The sequence below is a fragment of the Rattus norvegicus genome, chromosome 3, assembly GCF_021556685.1.
Source record: "Rattus norvegicus strain SHRSP/BbbUtx chromosome 3, alternate assembly SHRSP_T2T, whole genome shotgun sequence".
NCBI classification, from domain to species: domain Eukaryota; kingdom Metazoa; phylum Chordata; class Mammalia; order Rodentia; family Muridae; genus Rattus; species Rattus norvegicus.
Window position 1 is genome coordinate 167,152,403 of NC_141536.1, and position 12,114 is coordinate 167,164,516.

Consider the following 12,114-nt stretch of genomic DNA (forward strand, 5'->3'; position numbering starts at 1 on the left):
ACCCTTGTCCATGGTTTCTGTGCACTAAAATCTTTGAGAGAATTCTCCTCAAGTTAGAGGTTGGAAAAGTGGTTCCTCTGGGGGTGTATTCTGAGAATCTCTTTGCCAGATCCAGCGGTGGGTGACACCCAGTACTGATGTTTTGAGTTTGAGGTGGAGGCTGAAAGACCACACGGATGGTCTGTGGTTTAGAATCTCCAGGCTGCTGGCGCAGGAACAAGAGGCTTGATGGGAGCTAATGATCACACCTTTGCAAATGCTAACGTTTCTTTTAAAAGCCAAACCCTGCAATTAAAAACGGAAAGTAAGAAAAATCAAGACAATGAAATCATTCTCTTTTCTTTCCTGAAGAGTCCAAATTCTCTGGCTCTTGTCTCGGAGTTTAGAGCAAACGTAGCCCGTCACCTCGGTGGCACCTGAAGCCTCAGAACCACCTCGCATGTGAAAGGTTTTATATCCTCCCTAGCAATTCTCACAGCTGCATATATTTATAAGAAATAATTGAAAATGACTGATGTGAGTCACACTCTGTGCTCACAGGACTCCGGGGACTGGGACGTTGGGTGACTTGAATCAGGACATACAGGTGCACGTCTCTGGCTAATGCCCAAGTTCTGTCAACACAAAACGGGTTTCAGAGAGCAATCCGAGAATCCAAATCATCCTTGATTCAGAGCAAAATGAGTTATAATCCCGAACATCTGCTTCTTACAAATAGCGTACGCAGATGAGAAGCGCATGGTAAAGGTGAGGTCTGTCACTTCTGCCTCCGACCGCTCCCTCAAGCAATGGTCACCCTCTCATGGAGCAAAGGCTGGGTGCCTCCGTGTGCAGTCGTGAGTCAGGGGACAGCGGCAGAGAGGGACACACGGGCTGTGGAACAGCTCTGCCTCCTACTACAGCATCGTCCCTTTCTTCTGTGTTTCTTTCTAAGAAGAACACAGGGTAGCCACGCTCAGCACTGCATGGGGGCAAGCTTGGAGGTGGGATCTTTCTCCTCAGCACTGCATGGGGGCAAGCTTATAGCAGACCAGGCCAAAAGTAGTTCTGTCCACACGGAGGCCTTGGAGGCCTGTGTTCTGCGATCCTACCTTCGTACAGGTGCAGCCACACAGGGTGAGCCCTGTGAGCAGAGAGGCACCTCAGCTGGCCCAGCAGGCATGGGAGAGCCCAGCTGAGGCCACAGGACCCAGCCAAAAGATGTAAGCCTGAATTCAGGGTCTCAGAATCAAACTGGAGACCGTGTGCTCCCTCCAGGGCAACTGTCAGGAGCCCAAACAACAGAGGGATTTGTTACAGGGCTGGAGCAGCGCAGACCCCACGACAAATCTCTCTTTTTCCCTCTCTTTCCTGCATTCCCTTGTTTTCTGTAATCTCAGGCATCCGACTAAGAACTCAGCACCAGGGTGGGCAGGGGGGTTGCTTCTAGAGGCACACAAAGGTAGAGGACACAACTCAGACCCTGTTTACCACACCCAGAGTCCAGGAACTGACTTTCAACTCTCAAGAGTACAGAGGGCCCAGAGAGCTGCTCAGGCAGGCCTGTCAGCCTCTTCCCCGCCTGAGGAAGCACCTGACAGAAACAACTTAAAGGAGGAAGATTTGCTCTGGATAGTTTAAAAACATCGTTCCACCATTAAAAGGCATGGTGACTGCGAGGCTCTGATGAGGGCAGTGGAAGTTCCTGTTACGGCTTGCTCACACGGTACTAACAGAAGCGGATAGAGCTCAGGCTAGAAGTAAGGCTGCATGTAGTCCTCAAGACCTTCCTCCAGTGACCTGTTTCCTCCATCTAGACCCCGCCTCTTAAAAGTCCCAGAACATCTCAAAACAGCAGCAGCAGCTGGAAACCAAGTGGTTGAACATGTTAGGCTCTGAGGAATATCTTGTGTAATATGTTAGCCTGTGCATGATGTGTGTGGGGCGTGGTGTGTTTGCGTGATGTAAGGTATGTGTGAGTCTGTGTGTAATGGGTATGTCTATGATTGTGTGTAATGTATATATCTATGGCTGTGTGTGAGTCTGTGTGTGTGATGTGTCTGTCTACAGTTGTGTGTGTGTCTGTAATGTGTGTGTCCGTAGTTGTATGTGAGTCTGTGTGATGTGCATGTCTATGGTTATGTGTGAGTTCGTGTAATGTTTACATCTATTGATGTGTGTGAGTCTGTGTATAATATGTATGTCTATGGTTGTCTGTGAGTCTGTGTAATGTGTATGTACATGGTTTGTATGTGGGTTTGTGTAATGTTTACATCTATGGTTGCACATGTCACAGCACATGTATGGAGATCGGAGGACAATTTTGGGTGTTGGCTCTCTCCTCCCACCCTGCTTAAGACAGTCTCTTGCTCTCTGACCTGTGTGCCTGGCTGCCTGGTCTGCAGGCTTCTGTGGGTTCTCCTTTCTCTGCCTCCTTCTTCACCTCAGCGCTGAGATTACAGGCATTTCTGTCCTCCTGTCCAGATCTAGGGATCTAAACTCAGAACCTTACACCTGTGTGGCAAGCACTTCACCCACTGAACCAGCCATCCCTCTCACTGGTCCTTTCATGCTCAAGCCGTAGCAATGGGCGGCGTCTATCACTGCTTACGCTTTAGAAATGAGGCTGAGAAAATTGTCAAACTCAAGAAAATGCCGGAACAAGAAATAGTTCAATCTCCAGGAGTCCAAGCCTCTGGATTTGCTTTCTACAATGTCAGTCCCTCATGATCAACTACTTCCTAAGAAGATTCCTTCCAGCGTGCTCGCATAATAGTTTTATTGTGAGTTAATGTCTGTTACATTGCTGTTGCCGTGACAAGACACCGTTATAGAGGGAAGAGAGTATTTGTGTTTGCAGTTCCAGAGGAATCCGTATCCATCACAGCAGGAAGACAGGGCAAGGAGACCTGGCAGCAGGCAGGGAGGCCGGTGGCAGCAGAGCGCTTACATCCTCAACCGCAAGCACAAAGCAGGGAGAGCAGACTAGAAGCGAAGGGAGGTGCTGAACTCTCACAGCCAGACCCAGTGACACAAGGTCACACCTCCTAACCCCCCCCCCAAACAGTGCCAACTTGGGACTAAATGTTTAAATATGGGGACATTTCTCATTGGAGTCACCACGGTCAGTATCGCCAGTCTCTTACTGTGCTTACACATCAGCGTTTGTAATAGGTGCATACGGGTAATAAAAATGTGTGATAGTGCTAGGGCTTGATTCAAAGCAACGTTACGGGGGTCTATCTGAAAGACAGGTAGCCTGAAATGTGTTTGTGTCACCTTGACAACTAAAGGGTGTCATCCGATCTAGTATGGATTCTGGAAAATTACCCTTTGCACTCAGGAAGTGGGGGAAATAAACGCACGTGAACTTGACTGTCAATGTGTAAAGGACATTGCCCTGGAGGGACACTGAGGACCTCTGACCCAGACCGGAATGAAAGCGGCCACCGGATCACTGTCTCCTGTGCTCGCATCTTTCGTACTGTTGGGGAGCTCAGTGAGCTTCAGCTTGTGGAAGAAACCATCAGAATGTAAACAGGAAGCGGCTTGCTCATTAGAGGGCCGGGGAATTTGCCACACAATAGTGAAATGCATATGGTTAATAATCATTCGTATAGAGTAAACACTCTAAGAATTATTATAATCATGCCATCTCCATGGAAATATTTATTTATAATGAATTACACACTTACAAGGGAATTTATTGAGCTAAGTGGGGAACTAATTACAGGCAGCTGATTCAGATCTTAAAGAAAGCGGTTTCTGCTCTTACTGTGGGTGATCAGCCAGAGAAGCACTTCCTTCACACGAAGGGCGAAGGGCGATGCCCTGTCTCCTCCCAGAAGACCAGGTCATCCCTCTCCTGTGCACCTGACAATCTGAGCTATTCTGCATCCGTCGGAATCTTCCCGTGTCTCGTCACCTTCTCAAGTTCAGAATGCCACCACCCTGGGGCCTGCTGCAGCAGAAGTTCTCATCCATAAGTCAGAACCCTGGCCTGTGATTTTGCCACGGTTCTCTCATGTGCGGATAGGGACACTGCCATCAGAGCCACCGAGCAAGTTCTCCACAGCAGACAGAAAAGAGTGGCACGCTCCAAGAGATGCTATGGGCATTTTCTCAATGGTTATAGCCGCTCCTGAGCAGGATCAATGATCAATTCACTATTAGAAATGCAGAAAAAAATTGCCTGCTCTGGAATAGGGTTAGGAGGGCATGAGGAATTACCCAGGAGGACTGTGCACTGCTCATATGATGCCAGAGTAGAGGCCATGAGATCTGTCAGCTCAACAACAGCCTGGGATAATAATGGTGTCACCAGAGTGATATGAATGGAAAACATGGCCACCTCTGTGTACGTCATGGGAAACTGAGAGTGAGTACCAGTAAGAGGCAACCTCGCCCACCACCATACACCAATGCAGAACAAACGCCCATTGGAAAGATCATCTCTAACTTCTGTTTGCTCCCTGAAGGGTTCATGCAGACGAGTTGTCAAGCTTTCAGGCCCGGGCTGTTATTGCCATGCTGATCAACCTTTTAGACAATGTTCAACCATTCCTGAATGACTTCATATGCTGATTGCATTAACAGGACAGATCTCCAAGCCATAGGGGTCAAGAAATAAGGCATGGGCCATGCAGGTGGCTCAGTTGGTAAAGTGCTTGCCTTGCAAGCCCAAGGACCTGAGTTTGATCCCTGACTCTCGTCATACTTATACAGTCCCTGCACTGACAGGCAGTACCCAAGGAGTGACACCTGAGGTTGTCCTCTGGCTTTCATAGGCACACACACGCACAAACACGCACAAACACACACATGCACACAAACATGCACACACACATGCACACACACGTACACATGCACACATACAGAGAGACACACATGCACACACAGAGACAAACAGATACACAGAGAGAAGGACACACACACATGCACACACAGAGAAACACACATGCCCACACAGAGACAGACACACAGAGAGGACACGCACATGTACACATGCATACACACACAGAGAGACAGACAGAGAGAGAGAGAGAAAGAGACAGAGAGAAAGACAGACACACAGAAAGACACACACACAGACACACACATGCATGCACACATGCACACACACAGAGATACAAAAGCACACAGAGATACAAAAGCAAAAGAGACACATAAAGACCAACGGACAGAGACACATGCACATGTATGCACAGAAAGACACAGAGACACACAGGTGCACATACACAGCACACATATACACACACAGAAATACACACAGACATACACAGACACAAAGACACACAGAATCACACATATGCACACAACCACTCACATACACACACACATACACACATACACACACACACACACACACACACACACACTCACACACTGGTTGCCTGCCCATGACCTTGCTGCCCATCTATTGCACCCGTCACTAGGAAATCATTCGTTCTTGGTGTGCTGCTTCCTCTGCTGTAGCCCAGGGAGAGGAGATCCCACCTTGCTGAGCTGAGCAGGTGCCCCAGGGAACTCCTCACAGGGTACACTTAGCACACAGTAGGGGCTTGGAGAAGTTACAATCCATTCAATCCACTCACACTTCACTCCGGGGAAGCCACATTGGGTGTCCCGATCACGTCCATGAAGAAAGCATTGTCCTTGAAGTGATGGGGACACACTGGCTCCGGTGCCCTGACTTTGCTAAGACAATAAATTTGGGCACTAATCTTTACCTGAGACGAATCCATTTTCACCGCAGTTCTATACCCAAGATGAAAGGCTCGCAGCTGCTCGTTCCTGTTACTTACAGCCATGCGTAATCTAGACGTGAGAGACCCACTCTCTCGTTAGCTTTTATCATAGGTTTTTATCGCCCTCCCATCCACATTCCAATTAAGAAATTTCAAATTTTATAATAGATCAATGAGTGGGCACCACATCATTAATTTAATGAGAACATTTATTTGAGTATTCAATTCCTGTGTCAATTCCCTTTCACTTAATTAGTAAAATTATCAGGAAAAGTGAAATTCAGATAGAGGTAGAACATTTAAAAAGGTGAAAAATGAAATTGCACAGGTAATACACACACACACACACACACACACACACACACACACACACACACACACACCGGCATACACACATACATACACACACATACACAGACTCACACATATACACAGGCACATGCACACAGAGAGAGACACGTGGGCACACATGCACACACATATGCATACAGACACACATGTGTGCTCAGACACACATAAGCACATGCACACAGAGAGAAACACACGTATGTACACCCATGCACATGCATAGGCACACACAGGCACACATGCACACATGAAGACACATACACACAACACACACACACACACTCTACAGACACACACACACACACACACACACACACACACCAGGCAAGGTGCAGCAGTCTGATGCACTACTCAGTGTCTATAGAAACTGCTCCAGGACAAATAAGAGGTCACCACTGTCAGGAGATACACAAAAGTTTCGTGTCGTTTCTTACAGTCCTATGAAAGCATTTTAAATATCTACATATACTGTGTGTGTGGGAAAGGACACATCGTCCGTAACACAAAGGCTTCTAACTATGCTAAAATTTTGGGGAAGACGCAGGCAGCTTTTCCCAACCTGACGGACTTGGGTGCTGACTCGCTACCCATTGCCTTCTCCTTTAGCTCTGTGGTTTGTGCTTGTGCCTTTCTCCCCACCTTCTCCTCTGAGCACTGTCTCTCCTTCTTCACTTTCTCTGAGCAGAAACCTGCAACCTCCCTCGATCCTCATCCCTCATTCTCCTCTCTCAGATTGAAAATCCTGAGTAAATCGAGGGATTGGGGGTGTGTGACCAGGAGTGGGAGCAGCAATCGGAGTGTAAAGTAAATAAATTAAGGAAAAGAAAAAACTAAATAAAGTAAAATAAAATTTTATATAAACCATTTTTGACTTCACAGCTTAGCGTATCCTGCATGTATCTACTCCTGAGTCCCCAGCAGTGTCTGCACCCCTACATACACACACACACACACACACACACACACACACACAGAGAGAGAGAGAGAGAGAGACAGAGACAGAGACAGAGATACAGAGAGACAGGGAGAGACAGAGACAGAAACAGAGACAGAGAGAGACAGACTCAGACACACAGAATTACACACAAACATACAGAGGGATACACTCACACACAGAGAAAGAACCACATAGAGAAAACACAAACACAGACAGACAAACACAGATAGACAGAATCTGTGTGTCTGTCTCTCTTCTGTCTGTCTTGGTCTCTCTGTGTCTCTCATTCTCTATCTATCTATCCATCCATCCATATCTCTCTCTCTCTCTCTCTCTCTCTCTCTCTCTCCATATATATATGGAGAGAGATACAAATATAGATATAGATATATTCCCAGAAGACTAGTTCTCTGGAAGCCTGAGTCAATAGGCTACACGATAGTGAAGTTCTCAGTCTCATGATTTAGGCAATGGTGGTGACAGTGGTGGTTGTGATGATGGTGGTGGTGGTGGTTGTGGTGATGATGTTGATGCTGCTGGTGGTGGTTGTGGTGATGGTGGTGGTGGTGGCATGTGTTTATTATAAACTATACAGACATGAAAAAAGAGACAAGAATTCATGATTTTATATCTTTTTTTCCTACTTGAAAGGGACATAAAAGAATCCTTCCTAAGTTCTGGCCACTGAGAAGCACCCACACCACATCCCGTGTCATCCTATCATCCTCAGTGCCACCCCCTGTGCTGTCTTTCCATTCCTCCTACTGCTGCTGAGTGAGAAACACATCATGTCCAGGGCAAACGGGGCTTTCCCCACTCATTCCCGGGGACTCTGCTCCCAGAGCCCAGCTCTCTGACCGGAGGAGATGATGGAACTCGGCAGCTCCAGGCTTTTTCTGGCTGCGGTTGCCAGAGGTGTGAGGTGCATAGGACAGGTGCTGTCCTTGAGCTTTTGACACATCCACCGCTGGACTCCGGCTGAAGCTCGCTCAGCAGGAAAGCAGACAAATTCAGGAGTCTGAGATCCCTGTTTATGCATCCAGAGCTGTGCAGCCTGGTGCATCTAAACCTCCTCTCATGGTCTCAGGGTCTGAAAATGAAAACACCAAGTCCTGTCTCGGTGGACCTTAGGACCACAGAGTCAGGGAGCCTCCTGCCTGGATATCCAGTGTCTCCTGTCTATCCACAATAACAGGGGCATATCTAGGTTCATATTTTATCACACGTGAACCTGGAACTGTTTCTGATCTTATTCATCGAGAGTCCTCCAGGCCACTCTTAGGTTCTGCCTCTCGGTAGGTGCCTGCCTGGGGCTGGGGCTCAGACAGAAGCCCTGTGTCTAATTTCTAGTAGCTGTGGGGGTGACAGAGGGCAAGAACAGTCAGATATGGGACCTGTGAGTGGCGGGCACTGTGATGACCTCGGGGCTCAGCTGTATTGGAGTGGGGTGGTTGTACTGTTTTCTTATTGTGATGGTTTGTATGTGCTCGGCTCTGGAACTGGCACTATTAGAAGGTGTGGCCCTGTTGGAGTGGGTGTGTCACTGTGGGTGTGGCCTTTAAGATCCTCCTCCTAGCTGCTTGGGAGTCAGTCTTCTTCTAGCAGCCTTCAGATGAAGATGTAGAACTCTCAGCTCTGCCTGTACCATGCCTACCTGGATACTGCCATGCTCCTGCCTTGATGATAATGGACTAAACCACTGAACCTGTAAACCAGCCCCAATTAAATGTTGTCCTTGTAAGAGCTACCTTGGTCATGGTGTCTGTTCATAGCAGTAAAACCCTTACTAAGACTCATGCCCTATGAATCCAGGCTCAGGGGACAGTAAGCCAGTTTTTTGGGTTCCTCTGATGACTCGATGACTAAAGCACACTGGGGAACAAAGCTCCCCAGAAAGACGGGAGCCCTCCCCTAAGTTCTCACGTGGACATGACCAGAGAAAAACTGGAAAATAAGATGATGGGACAGAAGGGAGAAAGGACTCCAGAGATGGGGAAGCCATCGAGTCTGACCTCACAGCTGCCAACAAATGGCTTTCCTCGGGAAGCACATCGTTTGTAATAATTTAAAACTTGCTTGAACCATACAATTCTTATCTCAGATTTTATCAAGATGTGCCGAATTTGAAACTAAATTAAAATAAGATAATGTTTTCAAGCAACAGCATGCCTGCCTCTGTGAGCACTCGCTGCTTATAAGTAAGAAATCTAGGGCAGAATTATTGGATACACACACCTCTCCTACACCTACAAACGGAAGGACCCATGTCTTATTCCTCGACCTGATGGTGGTTGGTCTCATTTCCCAGATCATGCCCTGAGGATGTTGAGCTCCCTTCCCTCTTCACAGGCCACTCAGCAGACAGAAAGCGAAGGGACAGAGACCAGAGGTTAGGCCCGAGCGAGCGGCCCGGTGGCCTGCCTTCTCCACCTCTGCTTGATTACATGTCTCCCTCAATCTAGTAATAATCCCAGCCATCAAGGAGTCTAGGGGGACATTTAAGGGTACAGGACCGTGTCTGCCCCTGTGGAGGCCCAGTCTGTTTGCTCAGCCCTTCACAATGAGATCCCTAAGAGGAGTTGCCAAGCCAGAGGAGAGGCCAGGGACACACATAGATGACCTCCTCTGAAAGACCACCACAGCCGAGAGAGGCTATGAAGGCCAGAGCAAAACAAACTCCCTGGCCACACCCTCATGCAGCCAGGAGCCCCTCTCAGCCCCACTTCCGTGTCTGAGGGCAGGTGCCCCAGAGCCCTCTACCGACGATGACGATGACGGGTTCCTCTTTCAATCTCTCAAGGGGAGTCTCTGAGCACCGTTTGGATTTCCACATCCCCGAGAGTGTGAGATCCAAGCCCTCCGTGTCTAACTGTTTGTTGTTCCTGGCTCTGTTCTAAATTCCAGGCAAATACCACATAATCCGAGGGCATCTCGTCTCGGGGGCGGAAGTTGTGTTTGCTGGTGGACCAGACCTTACACCACTTTTTCTTTCCTTCTTTTTAACCCTCTCCTTTTCCTGTTTACAATGGTTTTCCCCCCCTTTACGCCTTACTTTTACCTTGAATGCTTTGCTGCAGAACTCCAGGACAAGGAACTGCCACAGCGTCTCAGCCTTTTATCTGTACCTAGGTGCTTTTGATCTCTTGCCTTGGAAGGGTCCTTTGTCTACGGCTAGAGCCCCCACTGTTGAGGAACAGGTCCAAGGACGCCACGCGGAACCCAGCACACCTTCTACAAAGAGCTGGCTCCCAGCTACTCCTCAATCTCCAATCCCTCTCCAGAAGCTTCTCCTCCGTCTCCCATCCCTTCCCACCACAAAGTTAGCATGTTTTCACTTCTCTGTGCAGCTAACGACGAGCTATTTCATACAAACATTAGCTCTGCCCATCCCCTGCGGTGAGCATTCATCTCCGGGAAATCTGTGTACTTCTGGCATCTGCTTTGGATCTTGGCAATGCATGGGGGATGATTTCTCCCTAGTGGTACCCAAGGCCAGTCCTCCACTTCAAGTGCAGAGCCCAGTCAATCCACACAACACAGGCTCCAGGACTTGGGATTGTCGATGCTGACCAGTGGTCTGTTGATGAACGAAGGTCTCCAAAAGAGCTCTTGTCTAAAAGACTATAGTGTCCTCTCATCTGGAATGGGTGCTCATATTCTGATGTGTTCGTTTTTTTGTTTGTTGTTTGTTTTGCTCAATACTGAATACTCCTTGGTATGTATTCGCTGACCTTCTGGAAACCAAGGCTTGGGGGCAGAGGTTTCAGACAGCGAGGGGACAGCATGCATCCCTCCTATGCATCCTCTCAAGCCCAAACCCCCACTAGCCAAGGCATAGGCAGGTACACTGTGACTCAGTCGTCCCTGGCAGAGGTCTAGATTCAGGGGCAGCCATTGCAGGTTTGAACATCTGCTCTCAACCCCAGCTCTTTCACCTAAGTGGGTCCTGGGACATCCAGTTCTGCCTTGTGAGCCCTGAATAGGAGACTTGGAGAATGAGAGGTTATCCAGCAGCCCCTGGCAGGTTTGGCTGTGCCCACCATCCACAGGCTACCCTCGGCTCCATAGCACAGATGAGCCGGAAAAGGAAGGCCTTCTCAGATTCTCTCAAGCTGCATGGGAGCCCCACAGCAGTGTTCATTGTAGAAGGAGCTCCTTCACCCTCAGAAGGACAACACGTGCCTGGAGGATTATGAAATCCTGGGGCCTTCACAGGCTCCAGACTAGAAGCTCATTTTCCTTGAGGTAATTGCAGCCCAGGCCCTGGGTCTGCCCAAGAATAGGTATTAAACACCTCCTTCAATTGAAGTGGGCATAGCTCCGGTCAGACAGTGGAGTCTGTGCTACCACAGTGGGTCTGCAGCCAGCTGAGACAGGTACAGGGTGGTGAGGAGTCATAGCCACAGTCTTCCTTCCCCAAAGCAGAGCCATGCAGCCTCTCTGAATGAAACCCCAGGACCCCCAGTGTGGGGGGTTAGTGAGGTCTGCGCAGACCAAGAACATCCTCCTTCCTGGCCTCTGTACCTGGCCATCCTGGATAAGCTATAGGCAAACGGCTGTTTGGGAGTGTATGAAGATCCTGGTGCTGGCGTGGACTTCCGGAAGTGACTGGGAAGGACTCCAGCAGGACCTGGGAAGTGCGAGGAGACCACTGTGATGGTGAATACTTTAAACTTGACAGAATCTACAACCACCTAGGAAACAAACCTCTGGGCAAGGCGGTGTGGTCGCTTTTGGATTGGGTTAGCCGATGTGACAGGACACGCCCTAAATGTGGGCGGTATCATCCAAGTGACAGGACACGCCCTAAATGTGGGCGGTACCATCCCGTGGGCGGCACCATGCTGTATGGCCAAGGATCCAGAATGTCAGGAAGAGGTGAAGTTGAGCTAAGCACCGCAGTCATTCCCCTCTGCTGCCTAGGTGGCGTGGCTGCAATGTGACCAGCTGCCTGACCCTTCCACCGTGTTCTCCCTGACATAGCGAATCATAGCCTTAAATCCCAAGTCAGGACAAACCCTCCTGTTTTTGAGTTGCTTTTGTTAGTTGTTTTAAGACAATAAAAAGAAAAATAACAAGGTAGTTTTCTAGACCAGAAGGGAT